This window comes from Aquarana catesbeiana, linkage group LG04 (assembly GCF_042186555.1).
Source record: "Aquarana catesbeiana isolate 2022-GZ linkage group LG04, ASM4218655v1, whole genome shotgun sequence".
Taxonomy (NCBI): domain Eukaryota; kingdom Metazoa; phylum Chordata; class Amphibia; order Anura; family Ranidae; genus Aquarana; species Aquarana catesbeiana.
Window position 1 is genome coordinate 21,951,731 of NC_133327.1, and position 14,284 is coordinate 21,966,014.

At 43.6% G+C, this 14,284-nt stretch overlaps 1 protein-coding gene across 1 annotated transcript in view; it reads right to left on the bottom strand.

Moving 5' to 3' along the window:
* The window catches only part of LOC141141332 (alpha-1,4-N-acetylglucosaminyltransferase-like), an 88,856-nt gene extending 78,380 nt beyond the window's left edge, over window positions 1-10,476 (bottom strand). Inside the window, exon 1 of the mRNA XM_073629004.1 lies at window positions 10,372-10,476. The gene's annotated coding sequence lies outside the window, so the exon portion shown is untranslated. The remainder of the gene's footprint in view (window positions 1-10,371) is intronic.
* Window positions 10,477-14,284: the final 3,808 nt, after the last annotated feature.

The following is a 14,284-nucleotide window of genomic DNA, read 5'->3' on the forward strand; positions in this document are numbered from 1 at the left end:
CAGAGAATCTTATTTCTCACCATCTTGGAGTCCTTTAGATGTTTTTTAGCAAACTCCTTGCGGGCTTTCATGTGTCTTGCACTGAGGAGAGCCTTCCGTCGGGCCACTCTACCATAAAGCCCTGACTGATGGAGGGCTGCAGTGATGGTTGACTTTGTACAACTTTCTCCCATCTCCCGACTGCATCTCTGGAGCTCAGCCACAGTGATCTTTGGGTTCTTCTTTACCTCTCTCACGAAGGCTTTTCTCCCCCCATAGCTCAGTTTGGCTGGACGGCCAGCTCTAGGAAGGGTTCTGGTCATCCCAAACGTCTTCCATTTAAGTATTATGGAGGCCACTGTGCTCTTAGGAACCTTAAGTGCAGCAGAAATTTTTTTGTAACCTTGGCCAGATCTGTGCCTTGCCACAATTATGTCTCTGAGCTCTTCAGGCAGTTCCTTTGACCTCATGATTCTCATTTGCTCTGACATGCACTGTGAGCTGTAAGGTCTTATATAGACAGGTTTGTGGCTTTCCTAATCAAGTCCAATCAGTATAATAAAACACAGCTGGACTCAAATTAAGGTGTAGAACCATCTCAAGGATGATCAGAAGAAATGGACAGCACCTGAGTTAAATATATGAGTGTCACAGCAAAGAGTCTGAATACTTAGGACCATGTGATATTTCAATTTTTCTTTTTTAATAAATCTGCAAAAATGTCAACAATTCTGTGTTTTTCTGTCAATATGGGGTGCTGTGTGTACATTAATGAGGAAAACATGAACTTAAATGATTTTAGCAAATGGCTGCAATATAACAAAGAGTGAAAATTTAAGGGGGTCTGAATACTTTCTGTCCCCACTGTATAAGACATAAGGTGGGGTTATTGCAAGTTCATTTTCCCAAAGTCATAAATCTGTTATCCTTGAGTTGGTAAAGTTTTATCAGGACAAGAAGGGTTTGATTTAACAAGACTGGGTGCCATACTGTCTCTACACAAGTATTGTAATAGGCAAAACCATAGACAAAGGGAAAGGAATGTAGTTCCTATATGGTTTCCTGGGTCACAGCAGCAACTATCAGATTGAATGCTGGTGCCTTGTGTGACTCTGATTGCCATCTTGGGTTAGGCAGAGTCTATTAACAGGTTCCCGACCAGCTCACACACATTTACTGCGGGACAATGGCACCGCTGCGCAAAATCCTGCACGGGGTTCCCTTTAAGAACTGCCAAAAGGGCATGCTTGCCCGCTGCATTTTTGGGGGACCAGATGTGCATGGCCGGCGGGCACGATCATGTGCACGAGAGCCAAGCACAGGGATTTGTGTGTGTAAACCCATAAATCCTGTGCTATCAGGGCAGAGGAGAAATATTGTTTGTTCCTACTACATAGGAACAACGATATGTCTCCTCCCCTAGTCAGTCCTAACCCCATACAGTTAGAACACACTGAGGGAACGTACATTTAACCCCTTCATCGCCCCCTAGTGTTAACTTCTTCCCTGCAAGTGACATTTACACAGTAATCAGTGCATATTTATAGCACTGATCGCTGTATAAATGTCAATGGTCCCAAAAATGTGTCAAAAGTGTACGATTTGTCTGTCGCAATATCGCAGTACCGCTAAAAATCTGAGATCACCACCATAACCAGTAAAAAAAAAAAATAATAATAAAAATGCCATACAAATGGCATAAATCTTTCCCATAGTTTGTAGACGCTATAACTTTTGCGCAAACCAATATATATATACGCTTATTGCGATTTTTTTTACCAAAAGTATGTTGAAGAATATATTGACCTAATCTGATGAAGACATTTGTTTTTCTTTTTTTTATATCCAGAAAACTTTTATTGAAAATTAAAAGCATACAGTCCAAAGATCCACAATCCAGGCATTTATAACAAGATATACCTTCACAAGTTCCCTGAGAACCATGCCTCAAATATATAATTTATCAATCATTTCACATTTCTACACCATACAGATAAAACACTACTCACAAAATCTATTACTTCTATACCGCTAAGCTTCCGGACTACACCGCTATTACAACACAACCCACACATCTTGCTCTGACAGAGTATGGGAGCATGCAATCCCTCAGCCCGCGTTTAGTCGCAGGAGTCTATCCATGACTAGGTCTTCCGGGGCCAGTCCCGGAGTTCCCAACCATGGCTCCCACAGTTTTTCAAATTTAATTGGACAGCCTATATGTTGATATATAATTTTCTCCATTCCTAGCATGTTACCTACTGCAGTAATCCAATCCTTAACCAATGGGGGTGATTCAGATTTCCAAATGTAGCATGATCAACTTACGAGCCATGAAAAGGGCCCTAGTGAGAGCTTCCCTAGTGTGTGGTTCCCACGCCAATTCATCCAGCAAATTCAGAATGCACTGTCTAGGGTCTAGAGGAATCTGCACCCGAAACACTGCAGACAGGACGTCTATCACCCCCCTCCAATATACGTGCAATTTGGTGCAGCGCCAAAGCATGTGTATCAAGTCACTATGATCCCTTTTGCATCTAGTGCACTAAGGGGTGGGTGTCAGTCCCATGGCATGCAATCTATGTGGTGTGTAATATACTCTCAGAAGTGTAAATAATTGAGTCAACCTTTGCGTCACATTCAGGGAACAAATAGAGACTGATTGTAGGGCTTCCTCCCACTGATCCTCATCCAGGGGCCCTATGTCTGCTTCCCATTTTCTTTTAACGGTAAGAGGGTGTTTTGAGAGGTACGTGCTTGATAGTGTGCTGTAACACTGGGACATAAATCCTTTGGATATCTCTGCAGTCTTAAGTTGAGAAAGAATGGGATTAGGGTCCATATGCCACTCGGAGGTCATAGACTGGGCTATAAAAGCGTGTCTGAGTTGCATATAGTAGAACTGCATATGTTGTGGTAACCCATATTTCTCTCTCAAAGTTTCAAAAGACAATAATTTCCCATTACTAATAACTTGAGTCAAGTAGAAAATGCCATGTCTCTTCCACCTATCCGCGTGCTGCAATTTGACCAACTCAGGGTAGGACTCGTTTGCCCAGATAGGGCTAAATTCATTGAAGCCTGTTGCCCCTTGCAAATACCTGACTTTGTTCCATATTTTCTGTATTAAGCTGTATGTGGAGAAGCTTTTTTGGGGTTTACCAAAGGCCGATGCCTCAAGAGCAGTTGGAATTGATTTCCCACCCACTGTACTGTTCTTCGGAAGCACTAGGGGATCTGTCACCTGAGTCTCCCTCCATAGTCATGGTGCCTATCAAATGTTGCAGTTGAGAGGCCAGATAATACAACCATGGATTCGGGAGAGCAAGGCCACCGTCATCTTTAGGGCGTTGTAGATGCTCTAACTTTATCCTGGGGGATCTATTTTTCCAGATTAGTTCACGAAATATAGTATTAACTATCCTGAAGGTCTTCAGTGGGATCATTACTGGGGAATTGTGTAGCATGTATAGCAATTGGGGCATCAGAATCATTTTAATTAGATTCACTCTGCCCACAACCGACATACACAAGGTATTCCATGTTTTGACCCCTTGGCGAAATCTGGCCAGTAGCGGGGAAATACTTAGTTGGCCATATTCCCTAATTTGGGGTGACACCCATATCCCCAGATATTTAAAGGAAGTGGCAACTTGCCACTACTCGCTCTCCATCTTGTAATTTGACCTTATCTAGGGGCATCAATGCAGACTTAGTCCAATTTATTTTCAGGCCTGAGAATTCCCCAAAACGAATCACTGTTTCCATCGTGTTCCTCAGGGATTGCTCCATATCCCCCAACAGTATCATTGTATCATCGGCATAGAGCATCACCTTCTCCTGTCTATCTCCATAGCAGAAGCCTGTAATACCCCCATAATCTCTAATCTTAATTGCCAGTGGCTCTATTGCCAGGGAAAACAGCAGGGGGGACAGAGGGCACTCCTGCCACGTGCCCCGGCCTAAGGTAAATGAAAGTGACAGTCTGCCAGCCTCTCTAATGAAAGCTTGAGGGCAGTGATACAACAAGCGCACCCAGGTAATGTATGCGGCACCAAAGCCAAATCGCCTCAGTACCTCCCAAAGATAAGGCCATTCCACGCTGCCAAAGGCTTTCATAGTATCTAATGACAGGAGAGCCCTGGTTCCCTTGTTGTCAGCTTGGGATTGCATGTTAAGGAATAGCCTTCTTTATAAATCCCGCCTGGTCCGGGTGTATAACTGAAGTGATTACCTTATTTAACCTAAGGGCTAGTATTTTGGCCAGAATTTTAATGTCTGACTGAAGTAACGATATCGGCCTATAGGAGGCCGGATCTATGGGGTCCTTCCCCTGTTTTAAAATCAACACAATATGGGCTTGAGACATAGAAGGTGGAAGGACAGACTGATCTCTAGCTGCGTTAAACACTTTCAATAATTTGGGTAGCAATACCTCAGAGTAGCTTTTGTATATCTCCATAGGGATACCATCCCCCCCAGGAGCTTTACAATTAGGAAAAGCTGCCACCACCACCTGCAGCTCTTCCAGGGATAATGGAGAATCTAACTCCTTGCATTGAGAGGCTGAGAGCTGTGGGAAAACAATTTCATCCAAGTAACAACACAGTTCCCCGGAGCCATGCATTGAGGTCGGGCGATACAGTGTGCAGCTAGTGTTTTTAATTTTAAATCAGGAGAGTGTACCAACTGTCCCCCTTTGGTTTTTATGGTTCCAATAACTGGAGATTTCTGTTCTGAATTAGCAATTCTAGCCAGAAGACGGCCTGTTGTTTCCCCCTCCTCAAAAAAAGCTGTTTTGGAGAAAAACCTCTTCTTTTCCGCCATCGAGGCCAGGAGGTGCTCATAAGCAGATTGAGCCGCCTGCCAGGCCTCCCTAGCGGAGTCAGTGGGATCCTGCACATATTTCTCCTCCAGGGAATGGACCTGTACCTCTAGAGCTTCCCTAAGAGCTTCAGAACGCTGTTTGACCTTGGTGACCTCCTTGCTTAGCAGCCTTCGTAAGTAGAGTTTACATTTCTCCCCCTCTGCCAGAACAGCGGCTGAATTAGGCTGGTGCTTAAAAAATTTACGGATGCCCCCCTCTAGTTTCTCGGGGGATGTAAACAACTGAAGCCAAAAGGCATTAAATTTCCAGGGTGCTTTGGGGAGTGTGGAAGCCTGTGTCACAATAAGGTTTATTACCATATAGGAGTGATCCGATACACACCTGGGTTTGTAAGAGATGTCAGAAACCGAGGGGAGCATAGCCGAGTTCTCCACAGCTAGATCTATCCTGGATAATGACCCGTGAGTTTTTGAAAAGCAGGAGAATTGTTTAATTGCAGGATTTCTATGTCTCCATAGGTCTAACCATCCCAGCTCCTGTAGTAGCCTAGCAAGTGGTGTTACCCTGCGTGGAGCTTGTATACCCGGGAGTGGATGCTTGTCTAAACCTGGGTCCAGCCAACTATTAAAGTCCCCCACAATGAGCATAGGGAGGTTCGGCTTATCTGTCAAAAACTCCAGGAGAGGCGAAGCACCTGCGCATCAAATGGAGGGGGTATATACACACAGGCCAAAATACAATGCAAAATACCAATGCGACAGTGTAAAAATACAAATCTCCCCTCTGAATCTATTTTAGATGCATATTCCTGGTAATCCAGGGATCTGTGTATCACTACACTCACACCCCGAGAAAAAGAGGTGTGAGTGGAGTGATAGGCCCAACCTATCCATGTATATTGTAGGCAACTCTTGGTCTCTGCAGTCAGATGCGTTTCCTGTAGGCATATAATCGCAGGATGAAACTTTTTTAGACAAGTAAATATCATTGTACGCTTAAGGGGGGCGTTCATGCCCCTAACATTCCAAGAAATCAAGGATGATGATCCCGCCATTGTAGAAGCGAAGACATCAACAAGCGAGGACTTGCAGTGTTCATCTGTATGATGAGTCCATGGAAGCAGTGATAAGCATTATTGCAAAGGGATGTTGAATTGTCTAGGAGGCTAGTAAGCGGAATCAGGTAGGTCTCTGGACTGTAGAATAGTGCATACTGTAAACGACAACCAGGCACAACAGTGCCAACAAACTTTAGATCCACTTTAGTAGGGGAATTCCATGACAGGCACCCCTCACTGACGTCAGTGCCCCCCAGTGTGGAGCAAAATAATAGGATCATCCAAAACAACTTTGTCAGCCAGGCAAAACACAGCCTAAAAATAGGCCAACTGTGTGATCTTGCATTGCCAACAGAACAAAAAGATGTGTAGACAAAGACATTTGTTTTTCAAAAACATTTCTGGGGATATTTATTATAGCAAAAGTCAAAAATATTGTTTTTTTTTTTCAAAATTTTCGCTCTTTTCTTGGTTTATAGCGCAAAAAATAAAAACTGCAGAGGTGATCAAATACCACCAAAAGAAAGCTCTATTTGTGGGAAAAAAATCTCCTGGGGCTGAAGTGGTTAGAGACCCTTACTTTGCACTCTTGGCACGCATTTTGTGTGTGGCTAGAGTAGGGACAGGTCACCCTTCTGCCAGGGACAGCGCTTAGAGTCAGGGAGTGGTTCCTGAGGAGTAAGGAAAGAGTCCCAGGACCAGCCACATTCTACTCCTTGACAGACACTGTCAGACTTTTACTTACCAGACTGATGAGTCCGCTTGGGCAGAGGTTAGACTCCCTTACTTATCCGACTCACGGCCCCTGGTAGAGCAGACAGGAGGCACGAGAGTGCGGAATGGTATGAGAGCCTGCTGAAGAGATCCAGGTACAGGATGAGAGATGATCTTCAGACAACAGGTCAGTAGTCCGTAACACTGGTAACAGGTGCTGAGCAGGAGCAAGACAGGCAGATCGGGACACAAGCAGGGTTCGGCAACAGACTGGCAGCAAGGTACAATAGGAGCAGGCAGAAGCGGAGTCAAACAGGCCAAGGTCAGGTACAGGCAGCAAACAGGAGAATCCAAGGGCAATCCGGGTCGTCAGGAGATCAGGTAAACAGGAAGACAAGACAGGAAACAGGAACTATGGCACAGGAAGCTGATGATCAGGCAGCACTGAACAGAGTGCCTGACAAACTTAAATAGGCCGGCTTGCTCACAGGCACGCCCTCTGGTGGCCAATCCCATGACCAGCAAGGTGAGCTCTCTGACAGACACTGTCAGCACACCTGTGACCTTCTGCTACTGATTTAACACTGTTATATCTTCTCGTTTCAGGCTGCCTTCCTATCTGGCTTATTGTATATTGTTAAACTTCAGATACAGTATATCCCTTTTTCTCTGCACCTGGACTCTGAGTGATTCCTGCCACCTCACCGTGCTCCAACCACCCACATGCACACCCATGGGACCAGCTTGGCGAATGCTGCCTGGTAGTGGGTAGGGAAATCAGTGAACATCTATTTGCTGATCTCCCCTTCTTGCTAATGACCGAGAAGTTATGTGTAAAACATCACTTCTGGAACCTGGTATCACTTTCCCCATCCAGTATGGCTGGATAAGAAATTAATGGAGTGCGTGGTGTGCACTCTATTAGCTTCAATGGAGGGCAGATAAGACATCAGGGGTCTTTTAGACCCCTGATGTCTCATTAAAGAAAAACTGTCACCAAAAAATGATTCATATAGGGGTCTTTTTGCCTCCACATGATGAAAAAAAAGTTTAGTAAAAATGTAAATAAAATAAAAAGTGTAAAAAATTAAAGCATTTACATGTTACATATCACAGTGCACTCCTGAGTGTGATCATTAATTCTATGCCCATTTTTCATAGATAACTCTAAACTGATGACACATAGGGGCGTTTAAAGCCCTGTCTGTGGCAAACATATGGTACTGAAGTTTTCTGCTGTTTCACAGTTACAGGCAATTTTAAGGTGTGACATGTTGGGTATTTATTTACTTGGCACCACCTCATCTTTAATATTTTACCTGAACTGGGTAGTTTATTTAACTTGTGTACCCTAAAATAAATTTTAGTTTGTTTGGGGTTTGGTAGTTTTTAACTAATCTTCTGTCCCCAAATTATTTTTTTAACATATGTGTACAAAAGAAAATGCAAAAGCTGTTCAGGCAGCGAAAGGGTTGACAGACCAAGCTGTCCAACAATAGTAGCAGTTATAGGGTTGAGATAAACCATTTTCCACTGTCAGGGGTGCATACAATGGTTAGATTGTATTCTTTGATGTAAAACCTTCATCCCACCTTATGCCCTGTTTGTGTCAGGTACGATAGTGAACAGGGGGGTGATGTGAAGGGGGGGCTGAGGACTGTAAAGTGGTGGGGGGGCTGAGGACAGCAATATGGTGGTAGGGGGGCTGAGGACAGTAATGTGGTGGTAGGGGAGGCTGAGGACAGTAATGTGGTGGTGGGGGGGGGCTGAGGACAGCAATATGGTGGTGGGGGGGCTGAGGACAGTAATGTGGTGGTAGGGGGGGCTGAGGACAATAATGTGAAGGGGGACTGAGGACAGTAATGTGAAGGGGGGCTGAGCGCGTTGAGCAGTGGTTTGGGAAAACATCAAACTTTAAGTACATTCCCCAGCTGCAGAGGAGAGGGGGCTGTGATGTGAAGAATCTGAGTCATCACAAAAATGTGATTTGGACCTCTTCTGTAACATTTTACTGATCCGACCTCAGTGAATATTAATTCAATACCCTCACAATAAACATTTCAAAAAGACCTCTAAATGATATGATCTTCCTCAATAACCAACCCCAGAGTTTATCATCTGCTGAATGCTCTTTTTGTCATGATCAGAGAGATAGCAGCCCAGGACCAGAACAAGGTCCACCTAAACTATACTTTCATTAAGAATCAGTTGCTTTAACCACTTGCTGACCGGCTCACGCTGATATATGTCGGCACAGTGGCACGGGTGCACAAAATGATGTACCCGTACGTCACTCCGTCATCGACTCGATGTCCGCCGGCGGCCCACTAACGTGCCACGGAGAGGCAGAACGGAGAGATGCCTATGTAAACAAGGCATTTCCCTGTTTTGCCTAGCAATATGACAGGGATCTACTGCTCCCAGTCACCGGGAGCAGTGATCTCTGTCATGTTCTAGTGAGCCCACCCCCCCACAGTTAGAACACACTGAGGGAACACACTTAACTCCTTGATCCCCTAGTGTTTAACCCCTTCCCTGCCAGTGACATTTACACAGTAATCAGTGCATTTTTATAACACTGATTGCTGTATAAATATTAATGGTCCCTAAATAGTGTCAAAAGTGTCTGATCTGTCCGCTACAATGTCGTACTCATGATAAAAATCGCAGATTGCCGCCCTTACTAATAAAAAAAGAAATTATAATAAAAATACGATAAATCTACCCCCTATTTTGTAAACACGATAACTTTTGCGCAAAACAATCAATATACACTTATTGCGATTTTACCAAATACATGTAGAAAAATACATATTGGCCTTAACTGAGGAAGAAATTCGATTTATATATTTTTGGGGATATTTATTATAGCACAAAGTAAAAAATATTGCTTTAAAAAAAAAATGTTGCTTTTTTTTGTTTATAGCGCAAAAACTAAAAACCACAGAGGTAATCAAATACCACCAAAAGAAAGCTCTATTTGTGGGGAAATAAGGACATCAGTTTTGTTTGAGTACAACGTTGCAAGATCGCGCAATTGTCAGTTAAAGCGACGCCGTGCCGTATCGCAAAAAAGGGCTTAGTCGGGAAGGAGGTAAATCCTTCCAAAGCTGAAGTGGTTACAGAAATACGCACTCCATCAGATCAAGCCCCACTTCTATCCATCACACACTCATTAGATGTTCATTTTTAGCTTTTCCAGAACTGAATCTATGATGTTTAATTCAAACCCTTAAAGACAGAAGTCCCTAAAAACACAAAAGTATATATGGTAGGCTGAGTCCCCCAGACTCTACTTGAAAATGTCACTCTTGGATTGACTGACTTTTTAAAAGTGAGGCTTTCTTGTAGGAAAACACACTTAGTAAACCTTCCTTTAACGCTCCAATAGTAACATCCACATTATCCCTCCCTGTAACCCCAATTATCTATCTTTCCCTATCCCCGTGTAACCCTAGCGCCAGCCTTTACACTAAACTCCACACTAACCCTCACACTAACCTGCACATTGATCCTCTCCATAATCTCAACACTAACCTACACCTATATAAGCTTAATTCTTTGTTTTTACTCACTTCTCATGCCCTGGGATCTTGAATGCCAAAGACCAGCCATTTGGTGTCATGAACGGTAGATCCCTGAAACAGAATCTACTGCTTTAACCTCTCAGGCTTTAGGTAGCAAAAATCTCATATAGTTTATTAGCCGAAGAAGCAAAAAAATAAAAGGAAGACAATAAAAGTAACACGCATTAAATGTTCTAGGCAATGAGAATAAGTTATTGCAGACTCACCTGACCTGTAAAGGGAAATGAGAATTGTGAAGTATGTGGAGGTGGGATCCTATGACACTAATGAATCTAGTTAATTCTGTGAGTAGATGAATGCATGCCAAGTTTATAATTTAATAGACATACAGTGCAGCTCACACCCTTGGCGTACTTGTAATGTGAAGGGCACGCCTTAGCCAATATCTGGTGAAACCTCCTTCTGCCAGTCAAGGGCATCATCAAACATGTAAATGCATCCTAAGTCCACTGTCCAAACCAAGTTTAAATACCAGGAGTTATGTTTTACACTATTGTTTCTATAAAATAGCTCTTTAAATACAATACCTAGCGGATGATGTAGAATGCTTTTACAGGAAGCTCGTACCTTGCCATAATTATTGTCTGGTTGACAGAAAAATACAGTTCCTATGAAAAAAGTCTCACTCCTTTAAAGTTTTTATATTTTACCAAGCACTGAATCATATTTTTTGCTGATCAACTCAACTCCCGAATATGTTTAATGCTTGCATGCCAAATAATAATCATGATAAATGTGACATCCCTAATTCCTCCTAATTAAATAAAAAGCCTAAGCCCTGAAAACGGAGAATCTTTAATGTGTTGTCTTGTTATGAATGAATAAAAAATACTTTGGACACCTAAAGCTTTTGTTTTGTGCCTTCGTTAGACTTCACATAGATTTTATATTGCTTTTACAGTATGTGCAGCTCACACCCTGTTGTGATTACTGTCTCAAGTTGACAGCAAAAACATTTTAGACAGATATGATAACATCCCCTGTCCCCAGAGAGACGAACGGTGGCGATCACCCTGCCACCTCCCACGGGCGATGAACAGCGGCAATCACCTGCCACCCCCCCCCCCCCCAGGAGGGAGGGAGGGGGAGACACTAGACACTGTAAAAGGAAATGAGAACTGTGAAGTATGTAAAGGAGGAATCATATGACACTAATGAATTGAATTAATTCTGTGAGCAGATGAATGCATGCCAAGTTTAGAATATTATAGACAATAGACATACAGTGCAGCTCACATCCTCAGTGTACTTGTAATGCGAAGGGCACACCTTAGCCCAATGGTTCTCAACCTCAGCCCTCAAGTACCCCCAACAGGCCATGTTTTGTGAATTTCTCTTCGATAAAATAGCTGTCCAAAATACCAAGCCATTGACTCTGATTTAAAGCACCTGTGCAAGATAAGGGACAACCTGCAAACCTGGCCTGTTGGGGGTACTTGAGGACAGGGACTAGAACCACTGCCTTAGCCAATACCGTGTGGAGCCTCCTTCAGCCAGTCAAGGGCACCCTCAAACATGTAATGGATCCTAAGTCCACACCAAGGTCCTTTGTTTAACCACTTCCAGCCCAAGGCTGTCATATGATGTCCTTGAGGTTCAGTGGGAATATCTGAATGATGGGTGCAGCTACAGGCCATAAAAACAATCATAGCGGCAGTTCCCTTGCTTGATTGTTCTTCAAGGCGACGGGGGGGCATCCCCCCTCCCGCCACCATCCTGTGTTTCTCTGGGCTTTCCCATGCCATCGGGAACCTGGAGAAAGATTTGAGCGCTGCCGGATGATGACCATAGAGATTTTCGGTGACCAGTTGGTCACCAGTGATCTCTATGACCGTCGGAGGCACGGGCGCCGCATTATGACATCACTTCAGGGCCACGATTGTAAACAAAGCCGCGGCTGGTAAGCATGAGATTGTGATTTTTTTTTTATCTCATGCTTTCCAGCCTGGAGAAGAGATGTAGGGTCTTATTGATTATCTTATGCATCACTCCATAAAGAGGAGCTGTCACACACCATTCCTATTATAAGGGATGTTGACATTCCTTGTAATAGGTATAAAAGTGATAAAAAAAAATGTAAAAAAGAAAGTGTAAAAATAAAAAAATGAAGTAAAATAAATAAAAAAATAAAATTTTTAAAACACCCCTGTCCCCGGTAGCTCGCGCTCAGAAGTGAAGGCAAATGTAAATGCCGTTCAAACCACACATGTGAGGTATCGCCGAGTGCGTTAGAGCACGAGCAACAATTCTAGCACTAGACCTCCCCTGTAACTCTAAACTGGTAACCTGTAAAAAAATTTAAAGCATCGCCTATGAAGATTTTTAAGTACCGAATTTTGGTGCCATTCCACGAGTGTGTGCAATTTTAAAGCGTGACATGTTGGGTATCTATTTACTCAGCGTAACATCATTTATCACATTATACAAAAAATTGGGCTAACTTTACTGTTTTGTTATTTTTTTAATTCATAAAACTGTTTCTTTTCCAAAAAAAAAAAGTTAAAAAATTGTTGCGTAAATACCATGCGAGATAAAAAGTTGCAATGACCACCATTTTATTCCCTTGGGTGTCTGCTAAAAAAAATATATATAATGTTCGGGGGTTCTGAGTAATTGTCTAGCAAAAAAATGATGATTTTTACATGTAGGAGAGGAGTGCCAGAATAGGCCTGGTATGGAAGTGGTTAAATACCAGGAGTTATGTTTTATACTATTGTTTCTATAAAATAAATTAACAGAGCTAAACTCTTTAAATAAAATACCTAGCGGATTGTTTGCATGCCAAATAATTAATCATGATAAATGTGACATCCCTAATTCCTCCTAATTAAATAAAAAGCCTAAGCCCTGAAGGAGGAGAATCTTGAATGTGTTGTCTTGTTATGAACTAATACAAAAATACTTTGGACGCCTAAAGCTTTTGCCTTGTGCCTTCATTAGACTTCACACAGATTTTATATTGCTTTTATGTGCAGTTCACACCCTGCCATGATTACTGTCTCAAGTTGACAGCAAAAACATTTTAGCCAGATAAGATGAAGAAGGCCTCTCTTACACCCAGTGGTGGCTGGTGCTCAAAATTTCGGGGGGAGGCACAAAGTAACATCCCCCGCCCCAGAGAGACGAATGGTGGCGATCACCCCTCTACCTCCCCCAGGAGATGAATGGCGGTGATCACTTGCCATCCCCCCACCGGAGAGAGGGGAGACACTAGACACTGTGAATGCTGCCTTACCTTATGGAGTAGGGGAAAGGAAGGGCCCGGGTCGCTCCAGCGGACACACAGTGGGACATTCTCCTCCAGGCCAAAGTAAGTGTGTCCTGAGACACGAATGGCCAGGGAGTACTAAGACATTGTTTACACCTCTAACTCAGAGCCCCTGGCAGTGTAAACAGGGGGTGCAGGAGTACAGAGTGGCATGATTGCCTGTAAGTCTTGCTAGCAGCAGGGCAGGTGTCCACGCTGGGCAGGTGAAGTTGTCAGAAGGTTCTAGTAGCAGGCCAGCTGGTAGGCAACTGGTAGGCAGCATACTGAAGTAGGCTGGTGCTGGTAAGAGCTGGCAGCTGAGAAGGCTGCTCGTAGCAGACTGTAGGTCAGAAGGAACAGCAGGGTGGTAGGCAGGTACTGGAGACAGCAGGCAGAGTAGCAGAGTCAGACAGGCCAGGTCATACACAGACAGGAGCATGGTCAGGAAACAGGTCAGATCTGGAAATGATCAGTGAAGCAGGAGCCAATAGAGCAGACAGAAGTGGAGGTCTGGACAAGCCAATGTCAGTGCAGGTGGACTTCAGAGAGTGGTCAAGACAAGCCAGGTCAGCAACTGGAATCAGGATACAGAATCACATGGTCACAGGATACACAGGAGGCTAAAGACAAAGCAACACTGATCCTGAGCATTGGCCCAGTTTAAATAGGCAGTTTGGCACCAACATCTGTCACAGGTGCACGTGAGCACAAAAGGGAACATGTATTAGCCTGTGCACAGAAGTCCATCCAGAGGCGCCATCTCATCTATTGGCATGCCCTTCCTTACACAATTCCTATAAAAAGTATTCACCCCTGTGAAAGCTTTTGTATTTTATAAATCATTGAATCGTGTTTGTTTGCTGACCTACTGA